Raw genomic sequence first — 12,419 nt, 5'->3', positions numbered from 1 at the left:
TTAGCAGATTAAGTCCCTATCTTGCCTTTAACCTCTCAAAGGCTAGCTCGGTCATAATAACATCATGTTAAACACTACAAGTCTGCCAGCATAACAAGCAGCTGTGTGAAAAGACGGAAGAGGCACTAATTCAAGCTACAAAAATAGCGTGTAAAAGTCATGAAATACTATCAACATTAATGTGCAAAAGCTGATAAGTCAAATTTTCAGTTACATATATGTAAGTATTTCCGAATCCGTAAATCGAAAATTATAGCTGAAAGCACTGAAGGGTATCTATCATCGCACGGTAACATAAGCTTCGTAGTTTAATAGATGACTTCGCATACGTTCGATGAGTCAACTACTAAGCATGCGTCATCATAGGACTCTAAAAACCTATTTGACATAAAATGACCTCATTAATAAATGCATCGAAATTTGCATTACCCCCGTCTAGGGTATATATTTTGACAAAGCCACCGATTTTTTGCTATTTTGTACGATATCAACATCCACATTAGATAATATATTGTGTCACTCCACACATAAAATTTTATTACATCTTAGTAATAATTTGCTTAGATATATAAGCTAGCCCGGACGTCTTTAACTCGTCCAAAAAACACACTATGGACGGACGAAGCAGAACTTGTTTCGTTCAAATAAATCACAGGCGTTGTTTGCCTTTCCTCACTTCTGTTCTTTGTGTTAACCAGCTACCTGCCTACCAAAATCAAGCAACGTCACCCCACAGTAAATGTCTTTCATTACGCAAACGATTTCATTCTGAGCGCCATTAACCTATACCATCTGCAACAAGCCTTAGCCACTTTCAGACGCAATGTTGAAATTTTACTGTTTGAAATTAATTTCAAATCTTTTGAAATCAGCAGATTGCACTGGTTCGGTGAAAGCCTTATTTAGTATGTCAGTTAATTTATTTGGTACATTATGTAGGAAATTATTATCAAAGGCCATATCTGTTGACTCCTAAAAACATTCTCGATTAAAATAATACAAGCCTTCTACGATTTCAGAATGGCTTCTTGTGCACCATATGGATTATCGCTTGAATTTTACCACCTTACTACGAATCAACTTCGGGTCCTCAGTCGAGTAAAATAAATGTACCCTAGGTTTCTATGCTCCAACGGTCTGATTTAAAAGAAGCACGAGTATAGCCACAGTTTTTTCGTGAGCATAAATCAAAACAAACTAAAACTAGCGACATCGACCCAAAATTCTACTCGATAGGCGCACCCTGCCTGGAACACAAAGGGCAAACCAACAAATAGTCTGTAGCTCATTATGCGATTCACGGATTTCACCACATTATTTGTCGGATAGAGCCTGCTGCTTCTGCGGTGTGCAGGACCTGTAACACGCAAAGCGTTGCCTATCAACGCCGTCTCGTAATGTACGAGTACAGTTGTGAAGGACATATAGCAAATTATGAATATCTTGATTATAATATTAGTATAAACATAATTTGATTACTAAGCTTTTATGATTATGGTTGTATTTCATATGTTATTGGCTGAGTTCATAAGTGAACTTAGGATCGGTCCGATGAGTCGAGCGATGTGCAAAGTATGTAGCTTTAAACCATCTCGTTATTTCATTAGCATACCGCGCTAATACGAATATCGGCACACATGTGTGCTATTGCACATACCTCTATGATAACTCTATTTACTATAGAGCAGTAAGCTTAAGTCCTGAATCTCCTTTGTCTATGCAAGGGCAGCTATCGAGTGAAATCGAAAAAGCTTTTATAACTTCCATAGGTTTTTCATCAGGACATCGAATAACCGCCATCTCGAGGACGGCAGGACGCCGCATTCGAATTGTCAATTTGATTCTTACCGCAAAAGGACCAACTTCATTAGTGGCTACAAGTGCCACTAAGGACGTTAATATTAAATTTGGGGGCTGGCAATTTCGTTGATTCTGTTTGGGAGGCAAATCAGGACCCTCGGTGCAGAGCATCATTGACTCATTCCGGCCGAATCTCGAACGTGGAATAGCTCACAGCAGAATTAACGTCATCTATATTGTCCTAAATTACGAGACTTGACTTAACTGCTTAGTGCGGTTTCGGAAATCATTGCAAACCACCTAGGAGGTTGCGATGTCATTTCAAACCTAGCCAGATTCCTTTGTGGTAGTTTCAACATACTAATAAATATATCTGCCAGCTGTTTCGACAAGTACTACAATTCAGTATAGTTGATCTGGCTTCTTTTGATAAAGTGTTGTTGGCAAAGCAGCAAAGTGTGGATTGCGATAAAAGGAAACTTGCCTGCAAGCCTAGTGATCGACAATATCTAGTGTGAAACTGAACTTTAAAGGTGCAGGTCACATCAATTTTTTTGTTAAGTTGATAACTGATGTCCATATTTTCGATGAGTTGGCCAAATCTCGTACTTTTTGCTTTTCATTCCGTTCGAGGCTCTGAGAAAGATTTAGGCACTTTTTCACGTTTTCGAGCGTATCACAGTTTTTTAAGATATGACTGCCGATATTTGGCCGACCAGGATTGAAACCACGATGTACTCGGCTGCTCTACTGGCGCAAGTAAAAATAGATTAACATTATTTGCTTTTCTACAGCTTCCTCCTTTCGTTGAGCGCTCCTACGAAGCAAAGGCACCAAAAAATCGATCTAGTGTAAAGCTATTATATCGTAGACGCGAATGTTGCAAAAGAAATCCCTGTTATATGTTATTTTGTTTCATACTAATTTTTGTTTTTTTCAGTGTTATTTGAAGGCAAGATAATAATCCCATTACGGCCAGACCGTTAAGATGTCTCAGCATTGAAGAGACATGATTGTTGAAATCACTCGCATTTGAGACACTATGAGTTAGTAGTTTACCTCCCGAGAGATCCGAAAAAAGTTAGTTCAGGTTAATGTACGATAAAATCGGAACGAATGATGCAGCAAATGTCAAAACAGGTTAGACATTGTTCTGGCATTTCAATAGTCTAACCTTAAGGATTACTAAAGAAATGTTAGATCTTTCATCAGTAGATCTGAAGTCATGATAAATTCCCACTCGGTCACCGAATTAATTGAGTTGTCGTTTGATAGTCATTTATGTAGTATATGTCTAAGCAAAGCTTATACAAAATCCATTGTCGTAATTCTAACTTGTCTTGCTCTGAGAAGTGTAGATCTTGCTGTTTTTGCTTACGATACAGATTGGGATAGATTAATGCTTAACTGTGGTGCAGTATCTAGGTATTTTGAAAACAGCCTCAAAGTAATCATTAAATAAATTCTAATAATACATCTGTAGTAAGTAAGGAAGCATATATAAAGGTGGAAACGCAGTTTCTCGTCCTGTGTGTGTGTGTGTGTGTGTGTGTGTGTGTGTGTGTGTGTGTGTGTGTGTGTGTGTGTGTGTGTGTGTGTGTGTGTGTGTGTGTGTGTGTGTGTGTGTGTGTGTGTGTGTAAAGATTCATATGAACGGGTGCAGACTACCTGCACATATACGCTTTTGCCAGTGGCATGAATCACCTTCTTTCGTCAGATTTCTAACAAAACAATCACTTTGTTTTTCGTCTGTAACAAGCTGGAATAGTTTTAGTTACAGTAAGAAGATGCGCGTGAACAACTGGGAGTTTTTCTGAAGAATAAATCTAACACTCAGCTTCTGAAGCAATTACAAAAATCAATTGCTAATCAACGGATTTGAACCGTTGTTCCCCTTAGAGTACCACGAATTGATCGTATCGGTATGAGCCTCCGTGTGTCCACGTTCGAAGACGCTAGTGATGGTGAAATTCTATGGAGACCAGTAGCCCGTAAAGCTTAATGGAAGAAACTCCTGTGTTCTCTTGGCTGGATTCAAACTCTCCTTTGAGTTCTCCAACGGCCTTCCTGGCTAACACCCTAACTCCCAGTATGTCGATGAGTATTTTATCGGATAACCATTTGATAGCCTCCGAATCTCACAAAAGTGTCCATTCGAGTTGGAAGCCGACAGTGGTCAATGGTTTGTGGATCATTGCAAATGAATCGCACAAGGCTTCTCCGCTCCGAAACGGCAAACTTCTAGATAAATTCTCTGCAGGTAGTGCCCTGCCATAAGCGCAAAGCTGTCCACGTTTCACCAAAGATGATCTGGAAGAAAATTTCTTCCATCACGGGTCCATCCAAGTCGACTGCTCGAGTAATTGATGATGCGACTAAACTACGGCTACCTACCCACTTTCATTAGAGTTATGTGTTCCATGAAGCGGTGTTGCAGTATTTTATATTTACCGTATTAAGATTACGAACGCGGTATGTAGATTAATGCGAAAACATATTTCGCACAATACTTTCTTTAGGTGAAGCCGATTACGGTCAGCATTTGTTAGAGAAAAACTATAGAAATTTTTGTTTTTGTATATTTATGCCAGATTTAGGCCCATATGAACATGTACCTGCACTCTTGTGCCGTTGGCAACAACAGAACTCGAAAACTAGCTATATCGTCTCCTGACCTAAACGTATAAGCTAGTGTTGGATACGAAGCGAATCATGAATCGATGTGTATCGGCTCCTTTAGTAGTTGTTTGCATATATTCTTGTAAGTTTCTTGTGATACTGACGATTTTGATTTGCGAATTCAATAATACGATCGAGGAGCCACGTACTGTAACTTAGTATACTCCGGCGGGAAACAAAAAGGCCATTTTTCTACCTTGAACTTACTTACGCCAATAGAAATCCACCTCTGATTCAACTGTAAATGCATCTTGTCTCAATTTTTGTTGCCTTCATCTTTTTATAACGGAAACAGTTAGGTCTATCTGAATGTTATTGTCGCCTGCAGTGATACATTAACCGTAAAAGGTCAACGAAGGAACGGTGAAATGGCACACACGACGAAAGCTAAAGTGTGAGTGGCAACCCATTATGTAACATAGATGTCTTAGTTTATAGGTCGTCTATAATCATCATTATAGTACCTCCACTGGTTATTTCTCGAAGTGAATTTAATATAACATATGTGGCTTTATTATGTACGATGCCGTCTTTGACCTGCCTCTACTCAATCAAAGAAAAGTAGTCTATACAGATGAGAGATAATTTTGTTCGTAACCCAAGCCTAATTTTTGTTGTAGCCGTTACTCCGTAATGCAGGCGCTGAGCAGAATTACTATATTTGTGAATAAGCTTATCATCCTCTTATTCGAGTCGAAAGTATCATGACCCATTTTCAAAAGAGAATCTGTTACGATATATACGATTTTCTCTTGTCTTCGTTATGTAATAGAGAAGGTTCGGCATTACATCGTCCATCGACATCATTTAGTAGAACATGCCTGCTCGTCGTTATAAAATGCTGCAAAGAGACGTGTCATCACGTTCACCTTCTAAATAGCTATATAATAAAAGAAATAAAAAGTTCTTCTTAAAGGCAGAATGTGGACTTGTATTATGGTCCAAAACTAAGTTAACATTGTTGTTTTTTGCAGCACAAGGGTGTATTTCGTAGTGCAGTGTATGACAATAGTAATACTCAACCCACTTTCTACCTTCCGTTTACAAACACCCGTTTATCTTAAACCTATAATTGCGCTTACTAGTGTCCAAAATAGTAGTTGTTTCTCACGTATCGTGATTTCGCAGTATTTTATCAAAATCAGCAGTAGAAGGAACTGCAGTAATTTATTTAACATCGTTAAAAAGTAGTTCGATGATAACATTATTGGCAAATTTATCATCAGCAATCCTCAACAGAGAGTCGCCTCAACTTCTCCGAAACAGGTTTTTTACTTAAAATGTTCGCTGACGAAAGGCTGTTGCACATTCAATACGCTGAATCCCAATAATGTAGGCCTATTCAGCAATATATTGCATACAAGTAGTACTACTACTTGTCAAGCTGGAAAAGCACGTTCACGTTATAGATAATGTTCCTAGTTTTTTTTTTGCAGTATAGAGCGTACATGCAATGTCTCCCGAGCGTCGATTGAATGTAAGTCCAATACAACTAGTATTCATAATAAAATTGTTATTTATTCCGAGCTAAAACTCGAGTAACGGAGACGTTCAAAGTTGAGGGAAGTAACCAAATATAAAAATTTCATTCAAAAAACAATAAAATAAAAGTAGAATAATGCCTATATAGAGCTACTGATCAGTTGAGGTATGTAAAAAAGGAAAAATTAATAGTATAGTCATTCATTAAGCAGAAAGACTATCTTAATTTTTGTACTGGTTTAAGCCATAGCAGTTGCTTGACACTATGAAGAAAAAGTAAAGTTATGAACTAACCATGTATAAATGTAACTAAATTTCTCACAGAGAAGCTATGTTCATTGAAATGCTACCGGTCAACTTCAGGCTCGTTGAGGATAATCACGCCGGTTGCCTACGCTAAAATTTTCCTCAAAGCGAAACGGCCAATTAGCGCTTGGCAAATAAGGAAGCTCAACCTCGCAGATGATTTAGTGATAACTTTTCTCTAGAGTATGCTCTACGAACACTACATGATAATTTTTTTGACAAAAAACGGCGAAAATTGTGTACTATACAGGTCTCAATAATAAGCACGGCTGTGATAAAAGGAGGTGTTCTTGTAATAGACGGCGATTCCGAGAAGTTTGTTGAAAAAAGGGATTTTGGAGGAAAAAAGTAGAACCACGTGTGCAGACAACTGATGTAAGCAAACGATGCTTGTTATGTATTTCTTTTTAGTAGACATAAGCGTCTTTTGCAACAGAATGATCAATCAAAAATATAATTTGTTAAATTAAACAGGGAACATTTAGTGATATGCTACTTACTTACTACGAAAGCTGAAACTTATTTCTTTCACTAACGTATATTTTATCTCAGAAATATATAGAGAACATATTTGTTGTCGTAAGACCATATTTTTTGTATTTAATAGTTAGTCACAACACTAAAATAATACCAACCTTTATATGTTAGATTTGATTCAAGTACGTATCAGCAGGACACTCACTTCAGGCGCGTCATTAGTGCGTCAGTTGTGAGTACACTGCGTGCTTCTTATGACTGTTGTTTTTGTTGGTAGTTGTGGGTAGCAAAATGGGCAGCATGTAACTAGTATTTATCCCTTTGTAAAACTTGCGCATGGTATTTGGAGCGAACAGTACAATTACAGAGCAAGTTCATCGTCCTTATTTAATACTTATAATGCATTGAGAGCCCTAGAGAGTACTTCGTCTAAACCACCCTTAATGGCGTTCGAAGATTTCGCCCATTGGAAATCAAATATATAGACAGAAAAAACATCACATCGAACTATCACTGATGTGATCTTTAGATACGTTTTACTTTTAAATCCCTGCATTCCATGTGATCAGTAAGAGCTCGCATAGCTCGTCTTATATGTAAAATTTACTTTGGTATTTTTGGATCAACTAATTATCTACTACCTAAGAATATTAAAAGAACTTAATCGACCCGCTTTAAAAATAGGTGTGATAAAGCAGTCGATGCAATTAGGGTCCTGTATACCATTGAAAACATTTTGTTTCGCATAAACCAACCGAAAATAGAGAAATATTATGGTTCATATATACTAGTAATTACGGAAAACTTAATAGGTTAGTCAGAAAATGGTAACCTTTTTGTACAATAAATAACTAGTCAAACGGCCCAAGGATAGAAACTTCAATTCTTTATGCCTTCGGCCTTTCTCACTTCGGCTTTCGGATGATGCTTAGGTGCAGCTGTTTCAAAGCCATAAAGGCCCTCTGTCGCCAATATTTTTAGTAGAGAGCTGCCCGTGAGCAAAGTTGGACGTGAAGCCAATGAGTCCAGAAAGCAGCAATATGAAAAGCTATTTTTTATTCACTGTTATTCTCTACAGCCTTCGATAGTTCATCTCCCAGTTCATTTACTTCGTTTCACTGAAACTTTTTCAGAATTGGTGTTTTCAAGAACTTGTCTAACTTGTTCTTGAGAACCTTTCTGTTGTCAAATGTACTGTTACGAACTCGGTGTCCCAATGATCGAAAAAGCCAGTAATCCGTCTGGAGTAGTCGGAAAACAAGTTGCGAAATGTAAAGACCTACAATAAAAGCTCTGACTGAACGGCTTTAACGACTTTTGCTATGTGTGACGTCGTGTTTCACCCTTGTCTCGCTGAAGTGAAGAATTACTTTACCTCATCTGTTAGGTTTTCTCTGTTCGTTAGCCTAGTTCGCTCAAGCATTTTCTCCGCGTGAAAAAACTTTCCGTTCCCAACAAACATAAATCCGGCTTTTTAAAATTTAGGCTTAAACCAGGTCTCCCAAACCCGCCCATTTTCTTTGTTCTTCATATGGACGTGAAAACACCAGTCATCGTCGCCTGTAAGAATTTCGTGTTGGAACCTGTTATTCAGCTTAAATGTTACTTGATCAGGCTCCTGTTTATTGATAAAATTGTCTAAGATGTCTGACGGTTCTAGCAGCCTGCTTTCCTGTCTAACCTACGACTCGTTTATCATTTAAGATCCCATATTAGTCTCAAAAAGCCGATATATTTTTCAGTTTCGATATACTACCTTTAAACCTGGAAAACTATTTTTGAGTAGTCCTCTCAGGCATAAGGTTCTCGACACTTCGCGCGCATACAGATGTTCTTCATAAACTGCTTCAGTAGCAGTTTCTACTCTTAGTAAAATGGTGAAATAATAAAGCGAGTACTAACGAATGTTTTTCTCACCTGTGGTATCCATTCAAATTCTATTCTCGACACAACAACGTTACATGGAAATTATGGAAAAGAGGAAGAGTACACTTTTAAATGGTTGAGCATAATAAACCAAAAGCGGAGAGGAAAATTAAGAAAGAAATAATCAAGAAACGGATATTACTTTTTGACCAGTTCAGTGCTCTTTTCAGTCCGGGGGCTAATTTCCAAATATTTGATGATAACGGGTACGCTCTGAATGTTTTTTTACACACGATAGATCATGCCAGTTTTCCCTGCGTCGAAAATTTCGGTGCTGTTGATATCATCAAAGAAGAAGTTCAATGCTAGATACTGATGTGGAGAGATAGGAAGGGCATATTGTAAAACTTAACTGGTTATTTATTTCATATTAATATAATAATAAAGTTGATTATGCGCTTAAGTTTGCCTCACTTGCAGCCTCCCTGATATTCGGGAGAGATTTTGTGGAGGCTTGAAATAGATCAAGCCATGCATTTTATTGTATATGCTGATGAAACTAAGCTACGTATTGCATTTCACTATTTGCTGCTTGAAACCTTATTATCTAATTGCGTGTGCGATATTTTGCTCAGTTAATTGAAAGTCAGAATCAAATGCTGCCCACAGCAGCTCCGTTCTGTCTTCGAAGTGATCCGGCTTGCCGTCCAAATTACTTTACTTATAATAAACGCACTATACGTGCAGATCCTAGTTTTCGGATAAAGCTAAAGCGAATATCATTCAGTTGTTTCAGTTAATCTCTGTAGTGTGGTTTATACAAGGCCAAAAGGGCCTTCTTTGTATTTGAATTACCCTAGTAAGCTTTCTTTTACCAAAATTGTCAGTTTGAGGTAGGTAATTACCCTGCGCATTGATCGCCTGTCATTCTATTTACGAATGTGCTGAAATATCATTTTCAAACAAAGGGTCTATTTAAATTAATATCTACATACGTTACGGACATTGTGGATTTTCGGGCCAGCTTCTATTTGTGGTGGACTAGGTATGTAACTCGTAAAAACCATGCATTCAATTATCAGCACAAAGTAGTTCAGTGATAAAAATCAAAAAGAATTAGCCTGAAAAAAGTAAGTCTTAAATTGACAGACATTGGTTTTGTGCTAAAAACCACATCACTGCAATTTTACATATGAAACAAATGCGCACATTGGTCACACGGAATCTACGAAATGTCTACAATAAGTTGACAGATCAAATCGTGCTAGCAACGCCTTACTTTTCATTCAGTCTAATTGCGGATCAACTAGAGCCCGATTTTAAGATTCGATCGAAATTTTAAGCTGTGAAATTTTTGAGCACCATATATTCTGAGTGGAAAGGTGGACCTGTAGCTATCGCTGACGTTACGCTGGATCTTGCAGACACCGATCGTGACGCCTTACTCGCCATCACAGCAAATTAGCGGTCCCAGAGCGGCCATCTTTATTCCAGTACACAGATGCAGTTTGGCTGAACTACCTTTACCGTTTCAAGATCGTAGATGCAATTTCCTCATGTTTATAGACGCGCCGTAGTGAATTGTTGAGTTTTTTTGTCATGCCAAGAGGCATACGCAACCCTTTCTGTATTATAGAACTTTAGTGCTCTTTGAGATTTGCCGCATGGTCCCTGCGAAATTCACAATTTGCTTTCACTTCATGGGATTTATAAACCTTGCAAAAGGTAAAATTAGCGGATTTCACTGGTATAACTTGAGGGACCGCTGATTAGACCAAACGGCTTAACTAACTCGACAAAAATACATTACGCTACCATTATATTTATTATATAAGATAAGAAATATTGTTCTGCTAAAGGGCAGTTTTGTGAATGGATGCCCTATGCCCAAGGACCTTTAAAATTCCCTTGTCGTTACTATGAGCATAGCTTCATTGCCGGATCAAATCAAATGTCAAGTAAAAACGACGTAGAAATACAATGGTCAGGTACTAAGGGAACTGGTAGTTGTTTGAGTACGTCAACATATCTAGCAAGTTCATGTTGTAGCTGACAAGGCTCTTTTTTTTTTAAATAATTTCGAGAACAAGTTAAATAAATAGAAAATATGATGATTCGTAAAGTCATGCTTAGATTTTGATTTTTTTGTGACTCCGAAGCCCTCGTTGTATACGAACGTATACGATCTACAGATTGGAAGAACAAAATATGTGTAGAGTCTTATTTGTTTACTTGTAGGCAAATAATAATAAAAAAATTACAAACAATACAGTCAACAAAATACTACTTTACTCATAACCTGAGTTGCAGGCCCATTATTCGGACTAGCCATAGAAGTAAACTGCATAAAAAAAACACAATATCCTAAATTTGAAAATGTCTTAGAACAATGTGTGTCTAACGTGAATCTTTGCCAACGGCTAAGTGTGTGCCTCATATACAATGTACCAGGGTTTTGAAATTTTTCAGTTTGAAAGGATTCGGACTTCACATGGAGGACCTTGTAGCAACGTCCACGATTTCTGTTATCGTGTTCAGGCGGTAGGTTGGAACCGCCGCTTGATATATATATATATATATATGTAGTTAAAAAAAAAAAAAAAAATACGGAAGGTTAAAATGAAACGGTGTGTTCTACTTACTGACTCTTAATTATTATGTGAATATTCACATAAAAGTAGGTCACATAGTCAAAAAAAGCGCAAAAAATTTGATGGTTAAGTAGATAGAAAAGTAAGGGCTGGACAAGCCATAGCGGTGGTCTTCTACGACTGAAAACAGTGTGATACACAACAAAGGTTGCTACTATTAAGGATTCTATTTATTGTCACGTGACCTATAAAATCACCATTAAAGCTGATATGAAAAATAATTCGGTTCACTTCACCGGATGTTAAATGAAATAAAACTGCTCTGAAAAGTCTGAATGCGACATACTTGTGAGAACTTGCTGATGCGAGATCGTGATCCTGCATTGTTACAATTAATATTGTCGATGACTGGTATTGAAATTGTGTCTTGCTGAGCAGATAGAATGGGTACTTCACCGTACTCGTTTTTATTAAAGTCATCGTTATAGAGAGAAAATTAGCGATAATTAGCTGCGTAAGGAAGTTTATGATAATACCTTTTTTTTTTTTTCTATAAATCTACTACCGACACATAAATACTATGCAACTGGTGTAAATAAAAACATTTATTCATCTTTTTCAAACAGTGTATGGCTTGATCTACTAACTTAGCCACTGATTTCGAAATTATATACAGAATCACCCCAATATTTATTTGTTTATATAATTGTAAATACACTAGCAAAAAAATATTCTTTCAATTAAGTGATTTCTTTTTTGACAAGCTCGTATGTGGTAGTAAGTATATATGGAAGAAAGCGGCGAGTTTTTGCACTCGATCTTTTTAATGGAAGAAACTTTATACAGATATAGAGATAATCATCACATAACTGTTGATATATAGTTTACAAGGAAATATTGGCTTTTAAACAATATTGAATCTACCTATCAAGTTTCTGTATCGCATGTTTACTATTAGAGTTACATTAAATGTTTCCAGAAAAGATTTTTCAACTTAGATAAAATAGATATTTAATGCGATTCAATTAATTTTAACATATAATTTTTAATGTATAAAATTAGAATAACAAAAAAACGACGCTATTTTGAATATTTATGATTTAAGTGCCGTTGTCTACATCTAGAAAGTATGGTAACGGAAGACAAAATTGTTCTTTGTTACTTTATTTATTGGGCAGATATATTACTATATTTACTATATATATTTACTAAGCGAAT

Source organism: Varroa destructor, unplaced genomic scaffold (genome assembly GCF_002443255.2).
Source record: "Varroa destructor unplaced genomic scaffold, Vdes_3.0 BEIS01000003.1, whole genome shotgun sequence".
In the NCBI taxonomy this organism is placed as follows: Eukaryota; Metazoa; Arthropoda; class Arachnida; order Mesostigmata; family Varroidae; genus Varroa; species Varroa destructor.
Note: the sequence above shows the minus strand (reverse complement) of the source record.